The sequence below is a fragment of the Cydia pomonella genome, chromosome 11 (assembly GCF_033807575.1).
Source record: "Cydia pomonella isolate Wapato2018A chromosome 11, ilCydPomo1, whole genome shotgun sequence".
Classification (NCBI taxonomy): Eukaryota; Metazoa; Arthropoda; class Insecta; order Lepidoptera; family Tortricidae; genus Cydia; species Cydia pomonella.
In genome coordinates this window covers 21,148,249-21,161,636 of record NC_084713.1, presented here as the reverse complement: position 1 = coordinate 21,161,636, position 13,388 = coordinate 21,148,249, and the positions used below count along the sequence as shown (strand labels likewise).

General features: G+C 36.5%; 1 protein-coding gene across 2 annotated transcripts in view; it reads right to left on the bottom strand.

Moving 5' to 3' along the window:
* The window catches only part of LOC133522492 (uncharacterized), a 440,383-nt gene that overhangs the window by 196,858 nt on the left and 230,137 nt on the right, over window positions 1-13,388 (bottom strand). For both annotated transcript variants that reach the window (XR_009800064.1, XM_061857844.1), the window contains exon 4: window positions 11,672-11,700. The gene's annotated coding sequence lies outside the window, so the exon portion shown is untranslated. The remainder of the gene's footprint in view (window positions 1-11,671; window positions 11,701-13,388) is intronic.

Here is a 13,388-nt window from a genome sequence, read left to right as displayed (position 1 = left end):
GAAACCGTATTTCTGCAAAACCTACGTAGGCCTTTGGGAAACAAGCCGAACCCAAGGTTTCCTTTGATCAGCAAATTGCATGTCAAGCCTGTTAACTAATGTACTTTGCTTGTTTTCAGTACAGTCTGCAACGGTATCGGGCGTCCGGTTCAAATTTAATAACTTGTTATACTTTTGAGGTTTTGGTACGACTTTGAAGATCACGCTATTTGGTGCATGCGAAATAGTACTCATTGTATAACTAAGAAGAAAAAAATAGTACTCATTGTATAACTAAGAAGAAAAAAATAGTACTCATTGTATAACTAAGAAGAAAAAAATGCTTTTCACCACACCAACTGGTAAAGGCCCTCTAGATTGTTCAAAAACTAATGAGAAAGTTTCATTTTATCCACATGTGGGGAAAAATAATCAGATGCTAATTTTGAATTGTTTCCTCAAGTAAGCTGGTAGAATTGACTTTTAAATTATGATTTTGAATGATATTTTTTTTATTACGTTCATTTGGATTTGATTTGGTTTCATTTTTTTGGTATTTAATAGTTAGTATTTTCCTCACGTTGGTGTGGTGAAAAATTTTATGTTTCACTCGAAGGCAAAGTTTATTTAAGTGGTTCGATTTTAGAATTTTTCGCTTGCTCGGGTATCAATATTAGCACGCGTGATCAAACAACTTTACCCTTGTAAAACAAATAACTATTATTACTTCGAGATAGCTTAGCATTACCATAGAGCCGCAGATGCATACATGAGGTTCACAGCCCAGGCGAAGAGCCACGGCCACCCGCATCGAGTCATTATCAAGGAGGGTACCTAAATGCGGAGAAGGAAGCGCCTGAAGCCAAGCCCCAGACTCCAGCCTCGACACGGCGTTGAGCCTCGCCCTATCCACACCCGCTGCATTCTCCATCAAGCCATCGAACGCACGTATCACCCCTATATCATCCCATGAGCGCTGGCGGCCCAGTCTGTCTGGCACGGGCGTACCCGGGTTGAGAGCCGACCATACCGTCCAAGCATCCGCAGCATAAGGTATGGCTACCTCGTCACCAAGATAAAAATTGAGTGACAAGGCCACCAACCCCAGCCGCCGACGCCAAAGAAGGCCGGATTATCTCCTTGGATTTCACGGGCCTATAAATCCCGGTTTTTTTGATAGGCTTGCGTGGGGATACTGGGGATGTAGATCCAACACGTAGAGGCCCCTTATAGAACTTTAATGTCATGTAGAACTCCTGCTGGAAACCGTTCACAGGCGCAACAATAGACACCCATAAACCGGTCGCAGCAGGCATTGGGGCTATTGTAGAAAAAGTGAACAGTATAACGGGCTATGAATTGAAATTTAGACGAACAATGAGAGTGGGTTGTTGCAAAGACGTCCAGACACCTGCCATAACAATGTTATCGAGGCAGGCGGTGACTCGCCGCCCACTAGATAGGCTCCTGAAATTGCCGTCGTGAAGACGACCAAGAGCAACATCGGTGTGAGCGGCTCAGGGGTGTCGAGAGGTGTGCGCCGCTTTCTACCCAGTGGCTGATAACAGCCACTGTGCCAACTCGCGTCTTATGCATGTTTTACTTCCACCCAGCATATAGCTCTAACGACTCCTCTCTGGACGGCTAATGAAGTCAAGCCAGAGCTGGGAGTCCTGCGAAGACGGAGACCCTGACCGGCTTCGTCGGGTCCGTGGGATCGTCCCCAACAGCTCGCCACAAGCTGCCCTGCGGTTTGATAATAATTATTATAATTAGGTACCTACGTCGTATATCTACAATACGATACGTACGACGGTTTTATCATAATTTATACAGTAATTTGGCAGCGAGCCTGGAATTCAATTACCTGACGTATTCGTGTTTCAATATTTGTAAAATACATACGTGTATTCCAATTTTCGTGATAGCTTGTTGTGAATAATTAATATGGTTTCGAATTGTAATATTATTAATGCACTGAAGCAATAGCCAAATTCTATTGATCATTTTTATGGAATTGAATGGATTGAATTTAATATCATAACAAATATATTAAAACGGATCACTCACGTATTTTAGTCGAAAATTGCTCGATATGTTTCACTCCACATACAAATATTCATATGCAAATAAATCATTCATTCCATACCGAGAAGCATCAACGGGACCGTTGGCGGACCGACGCAAACTGCGGGCAGTGCAGCTCTCCGCGACATATGAGTGACCGATTATAATTTAATGTCTGTGTCGCAAGAGTCGCAAGTTTAGATATTAAAATTCATTTCATATCGATAAAGATATAGTAAAGATATTTATCATTCAAGTAGGCATATTACAATGCGCTTATGAACGTCAAATAAAGCTACACCGGCTCTAACCCTACACCTCTGACCCGAGAAGATTTAAATCCCTCCTGGAGGAGGGTATCCCAATATGGGACCGGTAAGAAACTCGGCATTAAGTATATCATTTATTAAAGGCCAACCATGGTAAAGCGGTTATAATATAAAATTCAACATGGATCCTGCTAGAGTCAGTCCTATTTTAAAATTAATTTAACCTATTTAGAACACCATGCTATAAATATTTTTATTACTATGAGTACCTCTACTACCTAAAATATAGCTAGTTCCAGTTTCGTTACGCAATGCTTAAGAGTGAGTTTGTTTAGTTGCTTTGTTTAGGACGTAAATATAAACACAACATATACATTGACATATACATATACATTGAAATGTATTAATGGACTTAAATTAGATAGTTAACTTTAATTTAATTACAATTATTGTTTGTTATTAGTGTTATTGCAATGTACTTCATCTTTGTTTTTATTTTTGTTAGGATGTACGAGCATTATTTGTAACTTCAATTTGGCAACTTAGAATTTCAGGTTTAGTTTAGTAATTATATATATTTAGGTTATATGGTTTTCATACTATATTTAAGGAAACTGTAGGTCTATAAGTCTATTACCCTATATTGTAACAATTTATCAATATAAGAGACTGTTTGTTTCTAAATAAAGAAAAAAGAAAATAGAAATAGAAATAGTAAATATAAAGATAGTTTATTATTCAAGTAGGCATATTACAATGCGCTTATGAACTTCAAATAAAGTTACACCGGCTCTAACTCTACAGTTTTATTCGAACTGATGTGTCAGTTGCAAACAATTTTGTCAAATTTCGCATGTTACTTGATAACGAACGATATGCCTGACGACCCCGACTCTAGTTTGTCTCTGAATAAAAAAATCAACGGATGCGTGACATGCGCGAGCTAGGGGTGCATTACGGGGGGGGGGGGGGACGTTAATTAGTGTTTAACTGTTTAAGTATAAAATTACTTTGTTTTGTTGAAGCTCATGATATTAATGTAGATAAAGCAGTGTATGTGACTGTACATATTTAGGCATTAAAATACTCGTGTGATCCTTTTATGAAACTCATTTCATAAACCCACACTCGTATTTTAATGAATTTCATTATGCAGCAGTCACATAAACTACAATAATTGTATCACAGGTGAAATCAAATCTCTAATGATGCATAAAAAGAAAATTAATGAATGGTTACTGCTTAGATTTACGTGTGTTACCTATAATATTTTTACGGTTCCGTACTCAAAGGGTAAAACGGAACCCTATTACTAAGACTCCGCCGTCCGTCTCCGTCTGTCTGTCTGTCTATCTGTCCGCCTATCACCAGGCTGTATCTCATTATCCGTGATAATTAGACAGTTGAAATTTTCACAGATGATGTATTTCTGTTACCGCTATAACAACAAATACTAAAAAACAGAATAAAATAATATTTAATGGGGCTCCCATACAACAGACATGATTTATGTACCGTTTTTATAGGTAATGGTACGGAACCCGTCGTGCACAAGTCCAACTCGCACTTGGCCGGGATTTTTTGAATAATAAAGGGCGTTTATAATTAGTTACAACTAAACAAAATTAAATCCAGTTAATGTCAATTAGTTCTTGTTAAGTAAATCTTAGTTATAATTAGAGTAGGCGAAAAATAAAGTGATTCCATGAATGCTATCTCTAATGGGTCTTTTACAATATGGCAATAAAACAATAGGGTTGTTTCCATCTACAAATCTTAGGGCAGAATTGTATCCCAGTAAATTCTTTTGGATTATAAGAACATGTTAAACTACTTTTAGGGAACCTGTAATGACCATATTTTTGTAAATATTGAATTTAAAATATCTTTTGGCACACGTCACGTGACCAAACTCGAAACGTCATTGAAGATTCTGATGACGTCACAACTCTCGGATTGACACTGTTGACAGGCGATAAACAACAAATGACAAATGTCAGTTGACAGTTCGTATCTTCTACGTGTGTATGTAGTTATGTGTGAAACCGTAAACTGTGACGTCACACAATTTTCAAAGAGCGTTTTGGGCGCGAAAGCATCTGTCAAAATATATTTTGTTAATTTAACATATTTAATGGCGTTTTTAGTATAAAAGTTGAATTTTAGGGCAACTTTTAGTTAATATAGAAAGTAATACAAGCGTTTCTAAAAATTGGAGACAACCCTATTAACTCCCGTTATTGCTGACGTACCTACTTGGATTAAATAATCTAATACTTGGACTAAAAAAAAAGTTGAGTCCACTTGATTTTCAACATTTTAATTTGTATGTTTTATTCCAACTTTTCAATTCGAAGGCTGTTGTTAAAATACATGAAAGATGACGTAACGACACCTCTATGGATCCTGTCGGATATGAAACACATCCGTCCGTCCGTTTATTTAACAGCTGGTGACAGATGTCAAATTCGAGACAACGGAATCCTATTTTTAAAACGTCAAATGCGATCAATGCATTAATTTTTAATTATGATCTACTAGCTTCTTCTAAATTTCAGTTCAGAGGTAACAGACGAACAGACAGAGTAACTTTCACATTTATAACCTAGGGATTGTTATCTATAACCAATTGCGATCTTGCAACATCTTCTAATAGGTATAATTTTTCCTTTTTAGGCTTTCATTATAGATTCGCCATATTCGTCTGTCCGTCCACGGCTTTGCTCCGGGATCATTATATATATATATATATAAAGGGTGTCTGTCATACGAGAAGTGGGGATGATTTTTGTTTTTTTGCTGTCGTTGGTTCCGTCATTCAAAACGAATATGGGGCTTCAAGAACAATTTTATGCAAAAAGTCCATTTTAAGACGGGTAACTACGGAAGCCTACACTGAGCATAGCCACACATGCTCTTGGCCAGCTTTTCATACAGGAATAAATCGAATTTTACGCTGTTACTTTACCCTATTGCGAAGTAACTTTAACCAGCAATAAATATACATGAGAGTTTTCGTAACGGTATGTAGGAATAAAGAATAAATCCTTCCAAATTGAAAAACCAAGGGGTGCATAATGGTACAGGCAGCGGCTGAAGTTTACATAAAATACTCATAATAGATTCAGAGTCCTGAGTTTAAAATATTCTTGACAAAAAATGCGTTTACATATATACAAGTACACTGTACACTCTAGTTACTCATATTTGTGAAATAATTGAGACGCCATTTACAACAAACCTTATATTATTATATAACGCACATGTTAATGTGGTAAAGGGTATTGCAAAAATAAAAAGCTTGACAATCCGCCGCCGCCGCTTATATAGGTCGCTGGACTCGCTGGGAATTCGTATCGCGCGATGTGTGCAGAGCAGCGCCATCTACCATGAAATTGAGTAAATTTTCTTGGTTGCCGTAACATACACCTTGTCAAAAGAAAAGCACACGTGTTTGAATATTCCATAGTAATTTTAATTGTATTTTTTCTTATTTAATGCATGTTAATTTTATTAAAGATGTAATGTTTTGAAAAGATGTGTCCCGCCGAGTTTCTTGCCTGTCCCAAATTGGGATACCCGTCTCCAATCGAGAGGGGATTTAAATGTTCTCGGGTCAGAGGTGTAGGGTTAGAGCCGGTGTAGCTTTATTTGACGTTCATAAGCCCATTGTCATATGCCTACTTGAATAATAAACTGTCATTATATTTATTGGAGCCTAAATAAAGTCTGCTGCTTACTCATGTATCTACGAATACGAGTAGAACTTATAATTTAAGACAAAATTAACGAGATGGCTTCAGGAACATTGTTTCTACTCTGTTAAGGAGTATCTGGACTTGTAAATAATTTTAACGCTTTCGATACTTATTCCTAAAATTTGCATGCCAAATAGCTGAATTTGTTACTCACTATTTATAAGGACACCTTTGTACATACATATTCTTGCGAATAAATTATTCTATTCTATTCTATTCTACGGTATAGCAACAGTAAGCAGTAATAATGTGGCAAAGGTAATACAGCTGCAGTTGGTATCCGAACGTCACCTTAACCTCCTAAGGCCCAGCCGTGCCTATACAAATGAAAAATCCAAAATTTGCCACTGAAATTTGAACTTTATACACTGCAAGGAATAGAGTATATTTTTATTCGTTTGAATAAAAATCGTTCCTTATAGGTTACACGAGCCTGAATAATCACAATTTAATTTAAATTTTCAAATAAAGCTGAAAGCCACATCAAAAACATCAATACAATACAAAGTGGTTATTATTGTCGACACTTCCTGTGCACAGAAAGGATGAAAACGGATTGAAAGAACCTTAATACGTTTAGCCATTAGGGACCTTTTCATCGGAACAAAAGGTCGTAAGTGACAGTCGTTTTGTATTGAATTTCGTCCTTTTGTGGAAAGGGTTGGGTGGGTTCTGTATAATAGCGTGTTGTCAGAGAAAATGGCGTGTTTGAATGCTATGTGGCGATTTGAAAATGGCTGCTATTTTACGACCAAGGTCAACATAGGCAACATTTAAATGGTAGAGGGCAGGGCTCTTATACCATTTTATTCAACGTTTGTTGACAGTTACTGTAAAAAAACTCGTATCTCGTATTGCCCTGTTGTCTCGTAATGTTGGCAGTACATTGCTGCTCGGTAAATCAAAAATTAACTGCGAAGTCATAATGAAGTGTAAGTAACTGAAAAAATCACCTTAATTAATGATTACACGGATAAATGAATTCTACACGGTGCACGCGAGGAAACGAAAAGATTTTAATAGTATATTTCGGATGCTATTTAGAGATAAAAATGTAAAAATATAAAGTTTTTTTATTCGCCTATTTTCAGAGTTAATACTAATAAAAAAAATCGTTTTTGAAGTGAAAAGACGCGTGCACGTCTAATATCTCTCAGGAGTACCTCAATAAGCTAGACCGTCTTATGAATAATGGCATGTTTCATTTTCGGACTTCGCAAATACGACCATGTTTCTTTTTATCGCCGTAAGCTAAATTGGCTCTCCATCCGTCGTCGTAGGTCCCTTAGAATCCTGAGTATTTTATTCTCCATTTTGTTCGAGCCTTCCTCTCCTGGTTATCTTAAACGTAAATTCACTTTCATCACCCCCCGTCCAGGATGTGAACTCCGTTCCTCCCGTTCTCTCAAACTCTCGATTTCTTCTCACCGTACTGGTTTTATGTCTAACTCTTTCGCCGTTGAGGCAATCCGTCTCTAGAATTCCCTCCCTCTCTTTATTCTTAATTTTAAATTTTAAATTTTGAATTTTTTCAATTTTTATTATTGTAATTTAGTTATAAGCTGTATAGGTATATGGATTCCTTATTGTCCGAAATAAATGAATTTTATTTTATTTTATTTTATTTATTTATTTTATTCGACAAGCCCCAAGCAAACCCGTTTTCAAACGACTACTTCGCAAGCATCTTCTGTCAGAAGAACTTAAATAAGGTTCACCATCATGTATTATATGGGAGCCGTTCAATTTTAATACAAACTTTTAGCATAATTTCATTTAACTACTATTGAAACTCATAATAAACATTATGTATAAAAACAAAAAATATAAAGTTGTTAGTCATACTAATTTAATGACAGAATGCTCTATAATCATAAAAACATTCTTCATAACAATCCTTAGGAATAATTTTACTTGTTATAACATACATTTCGTATAATAATTAAAATATAGTACTAAATTTTAACGAATGGTGACATAGTGTTCTATGATATACTTGGTGTCAATCAAACTATTAAATTATACAACAATCTACCTTTTCAACTTTAAAGCTGGTCGCCGTTAGGTACGACGACGAGCGCAGCGAGGAGGAGTGTTAGGTAGAACTGCGACCATATGGGCAGAACCATATGTCTCGGAAATTGTATTTTTGCTTGTTCATTTTCACTAGGCGTTTATATGAAGTTTATCTGAATCCCTTAGGAACCACAGAGGTTCCAACTCACACTGGCCGCTGCTTTGCGGTAAAATGATATATGTCGACAGACGTAAAGTACGGATGTAGGTAAGTTTGACGATTAGAAAAATCGATTATGTTCCATGCAAATATAATGTTTAAGTTTTTTTATTAATTAGTAATTCAGTGTTGTTAAACTTTCAGCAAACTCAATCAAATAAAGTTTATGAACGATTTGCCGTGGTTTGATTGTGAAACCACACCTTCAACATTATGCTGTTGGTTTTCATGAATAAAAACGGTTCTGAGTATAAAATAGTATACAGAGTGAACATTATACTGGTTGCCTGTTATGCAAATACATTACTATGCTACTAAACTATAATTACTTTCGAAATTATGCAATTCGTTTTTATTGTATTTGTTTTTATACCAAATCATAATTTCTGCATATCAAAATTATGCAATTCAAATTATGAAAAATGAAATTACGCAAATTGTTATTATTAAAAACATTACACACCCGTATTATATATATTAGTCTATCTTTTATACATTATATAAGTAGTAGTATTTAACTATTTTTAATATTATTTGACTTTATGTTTAATTTTTTCCTTATTATTTGTTCCTGCACCAACATACACAAATGTCTCTGTTTGACCCAATGGTTGACTGGTAGAGAATGCCTTTTAGCATTAAGTTCGCCATTTGTACATTTTTCTTTATGTGTGCAATAAAGTTTAAATAAATAAATAAAAGTTCTTTAGCGATGGGGAAAAAATGTTAAACTCGCGACAGGTCACGTGACCGACATATTCGTCAGATTGAAAATTCGTAAGACGGACACGTGACTTTAATGAACATTGTATTTAACCACATAAATGAGACCAATTTTATTCTGATAATTAAAGCGATTCGTGCAAAATTATTCCCTAACCATTTCAAAATATCAAAAATGCACAAACGTCAATACTTATTCAAGTTTTCACTTCTACCGGCACTCCCGAAGTGCAACCCGTTGTTTTTTTTGTTGTGTTTTAGTGCATAACGCCTTTTTGACGGCGATGTCGCCACTATGGGACCTAGTCTAGACGTCCTTATTGACAGATACCAAAGTGACAAGGAACACTTTATATAGACTAGTTTTTAGGAAAAAATCATAAAAAAAAGGTACCAATTCATATTAATCTATAAAATTTTCAACATGTACTTATTACGTATAAAAACAAAAAAGTAAAAAGAAAAACAAAAAAAATCGGCGGAATTTACTTAAATTTGTATTTTTTTTCCAGGAATACGTGGTACCTTGTATAAGTGCCGGGTTTAATTTATTCACCGTATTGGATTTACACACTGTATACTACTTAGCTAGTTTGACTAGCGGCCCGATTCGAAGAATGAGATACGATAATGATAAGTTCTGGTTTAGATAAGTTCTCATTTAGATATCGTTTGTATGTCGTATAATTGACAGAATCAGGTCACTTTGACGTTAGAAATATCATAGATAGATCTTATTGGGATTAGAGCGCAGCGGAATCGAAATAAACGACAATTTTGACAGGTCGTTTAGTTATCGATCTTTTAACCTTTCGTATGCGCCTGTCAAAAATTTGCAATTTATTTAGCAATCATGACATCTTCATGTTTAAGTTGAAATTGGTTGAATATATATGGAGCAAATCTGCTCCTAAGCATACCAAAGGTTAAAGATCTTAAACGTGTCTTAATCATTTTTCGAATCGGGCCGTTAGGTAGCTAGTATAAATAAATAAAAATAAAATAAATATTATAGGACATTATTACACAAATTGACTAAGTCCCACAGTAAGCTCAATACGAGTAAGGCTTGTGTTGAGGGTACTTAGACAACGATATATATAATATATAAGTATTTATAAATACTTAAATACATAGAAAACACCCATGACTCAGGAACAAAGATCCATGCTCATCACACGAATAAACACACGAGTATACACGAAAACTAGGCTAGGTAGCTTAACTGTCGTTTAATCTCCGGTGTGAAAGCATTTGCCTAGTTAACTCTAGTGTTGGTTAAGACTCGAGTCCTTTTAGTCCTCTGCTTTAAAACTCGACTCAGTTTTTCAGACTCGACTCAGGTTTTCATACTCAAAGACATTTTTAACTTATTAGAGACTCGAGTCTTTTGTAGAGGCTTAAGTCCTTTTCAATTAACACTCAAATTATTTACAAAAAAATCAAAATGCAATTGTCTTCATGTAAAATTTATGTGAACCCACAGAAATCATACAATAACGCCTATTTTCTTAACTGCTATTTATAAATAAATATGAAAATAATAAAAGACTCAAAAGACTCGAGTTCCTGCCAACACTGCCTAAACCCCTTGTTAATAATAATAACTCATCTCCATAACACGGCATTGGACGGGGTCCAAGCGTGCCGCGGTCAGCCCGGCTTGTCGCCATTCGCCATAATATGGAAGATGACGGGTGTAACGAATTCTATCGAAGTCAGTGATAAAATAAATATGAAAATAATAAAAGACTCAAAAGACTCAAGTTCCTGCCAACACTACCTAAACCCCTATGTTAATAACTCATCTCCGTAACACGGCATTGCACGGGGTCCAAGCGTGCCGCGGTCAGCCCGGCTTGTCGCCATTCGCCATAATATGGAAGATGACGTGTGTAACGAATTCTATCGAAGTCAATGATAAAATAAATATGAAAATAATAAAAGACTCAAAAGACTTGAGTTCCTGCCAACACTACCTAAACCCCTATGTTAATAACTCATCTCCATAACACGGCATTGGACGGGGTCCAAGCGTGCCGCGGTCAGTCCGGCTTGTCGCCATTCGCCATAATATGGAAGATGACGCGTGTAACGAATTATATCAAAGACAATGATAAAATAAATATGAAAATAATAAAAGACTCAAAAGACTCGAGTTCCTGCCAACACTACCTAAACTCCTATGTTAATAACTCATCTCCATAACACGGCATTGGACGGGGTCCAAGCGTGCCTCGGTCAGCCCGGCTTGTCGCCATGCGCCATAATAGGGAAGATGACGCATGTAACAAATTCTAGTTAAGAGGATAGGCCACGTAGCGACGGAAGGACGTAATCCCCAGGTTGCTCTCTGCATAATAACATTATTAAAAATATTTTGAAACAGTTTGTTATACAACAAATTGTATCAAAGTATTTTTACGTTATTTCGGGATTGGTAGTAAAAGTTGCTCAGTATGACCTATATATTCACCCCGTAAAGTATTGCAGGTGACAAAAAAAAACATCCTGTATAAACTAATATACTATATAGGATCAGTTTCATCCCGGAATTTATTCCCTAAGGGTGAGAAACGAGGGATGAAAATACGGTAGCAGTAACAGCGGGAGGACTGGTCGGTATACCAAGAACTCACCGAATTCAACAGGATCCTCCAGAATTACTCTGAAACAAACAAAAAAGTACTTAAAAGGAGAGATAATTAATATACAACGTCTTATACAACAACTAGGAGCGCTGGTGGCGGTAAAGCGTGCGACTTGCAATCCGGAGGTACTAATGAGTTTTTCGGAACTTTTGTACGAAATGTAATTTGATACCAGTCGCTTCTCGGTGAAGGAAAACTTCGTGAGGAAACCGGACTAATTCCAATAAGGCCTGAATACCTTCTGGGTTGGAAGGTCAGATGGCAGACGCTTTCGTAAAACTAGTGTCTACGCCAATTCTGGGGATTAGTTGTCAAGCGGACCCCAGGCTCCCATGAGCCGTGGCAAAATGCCAGGACAAGGCGAGGAAAATGATGGTGTCTTATTCGACAACTTAAATAAAAATTTCAGTAGTACTAAGTATCTGATCTAACCACAGGATCTAACAGTGCTATAATAATATGTATTATCCAGACACCAATGTACAAGCTCTTAATACTTCAGACACCCTCCTTTCAAAACAGTCGTCCTAATGGCGTCATAATTTGTTGAAGAAAAACGACAAACAGCAATTAGTTGTGTACACTCATTACGATGTTTGGAGGTTCAGGAAAGGTCTGATAAAGAGTCCTTTTAGCGTGGCTCATTCATTATTGGCCTACTCTTATGTTTATGTGAACATACGAAGAAGAATTTTGGACGGAATCTCTGCAGTCGCAGAAAAATAACGCCAAGTTGACGTTGAATACCAACAGATTTTTACGACCAATAACTTTCCATGCTATAAAGTTGTTGAGCAAGATGTATAAATTAGCCTGGTGAATGTCAGCTGCCATCCGATGTCGAGGAACAGCAAGCAAAACACGGCGAAAGAAAGGTTTTAGGTTTTTCTCCGAATGAAAATTTGTTGGATGATAGCAGTTAATAGGGAGAGGTAGTCCGGGAGACTTGACCAGGTCGGAGACTCCATTGTAAAGAGAAGTGTCAAAATAAAAATATTTATTTTTAAGTATGCCTTCGTCATGGTTATATAGATATATATATATATATTTTTTAATAGCCTACATTGTGTTCCCCTGCTGGGCAAAGGCCTCCCCTGTTTTCCGCCACTCGTCACGGCTTTGTGCATGCTCCCGCCAGTTGCCACGAAATGAGTCCAGGTCGTATTTATTTATTTAAAAATTTGATTCAGACAACAAGGACCATATTACAAATACCTTACAGACTAACATACATATACATTTTATAAAATTACAACTAGACACTATTTAGGCGACAAAACGGCTTGGCTCCGTTGAATCGGCTGCTTTTGTGTCGGATATCGAGGTTAGGTTAGACCAAGCTTGGCACTTTTTTTAATTAAATGGTTTATGTCTCCCATCTGTATGTTTTCAGCGTTATGTCAGAAGAATAGGCCAGTAAGCCCCTATACATTATAAAATTAATTACATATATTACAAAAAATTGCAGCGTTTTTCCACACCCGTATGTCGCCGCGACTAATATGTCGCTCGTATCGTCGCGCGACTTGATTTATTCGCTCTCTCTGATTAATCTTGCAGCCGTATTAAGCCCTGTTTTTGTAATCTCCATCTGTTTTCGCATCACGGCTCTTAAATTTTAAATGAAACGAAGATGGATCGTGTACCAGGTTAATTAGGTACGATTTGTTGCATGTGTGGAAAGAAAGGAGATTAAGCAATAATA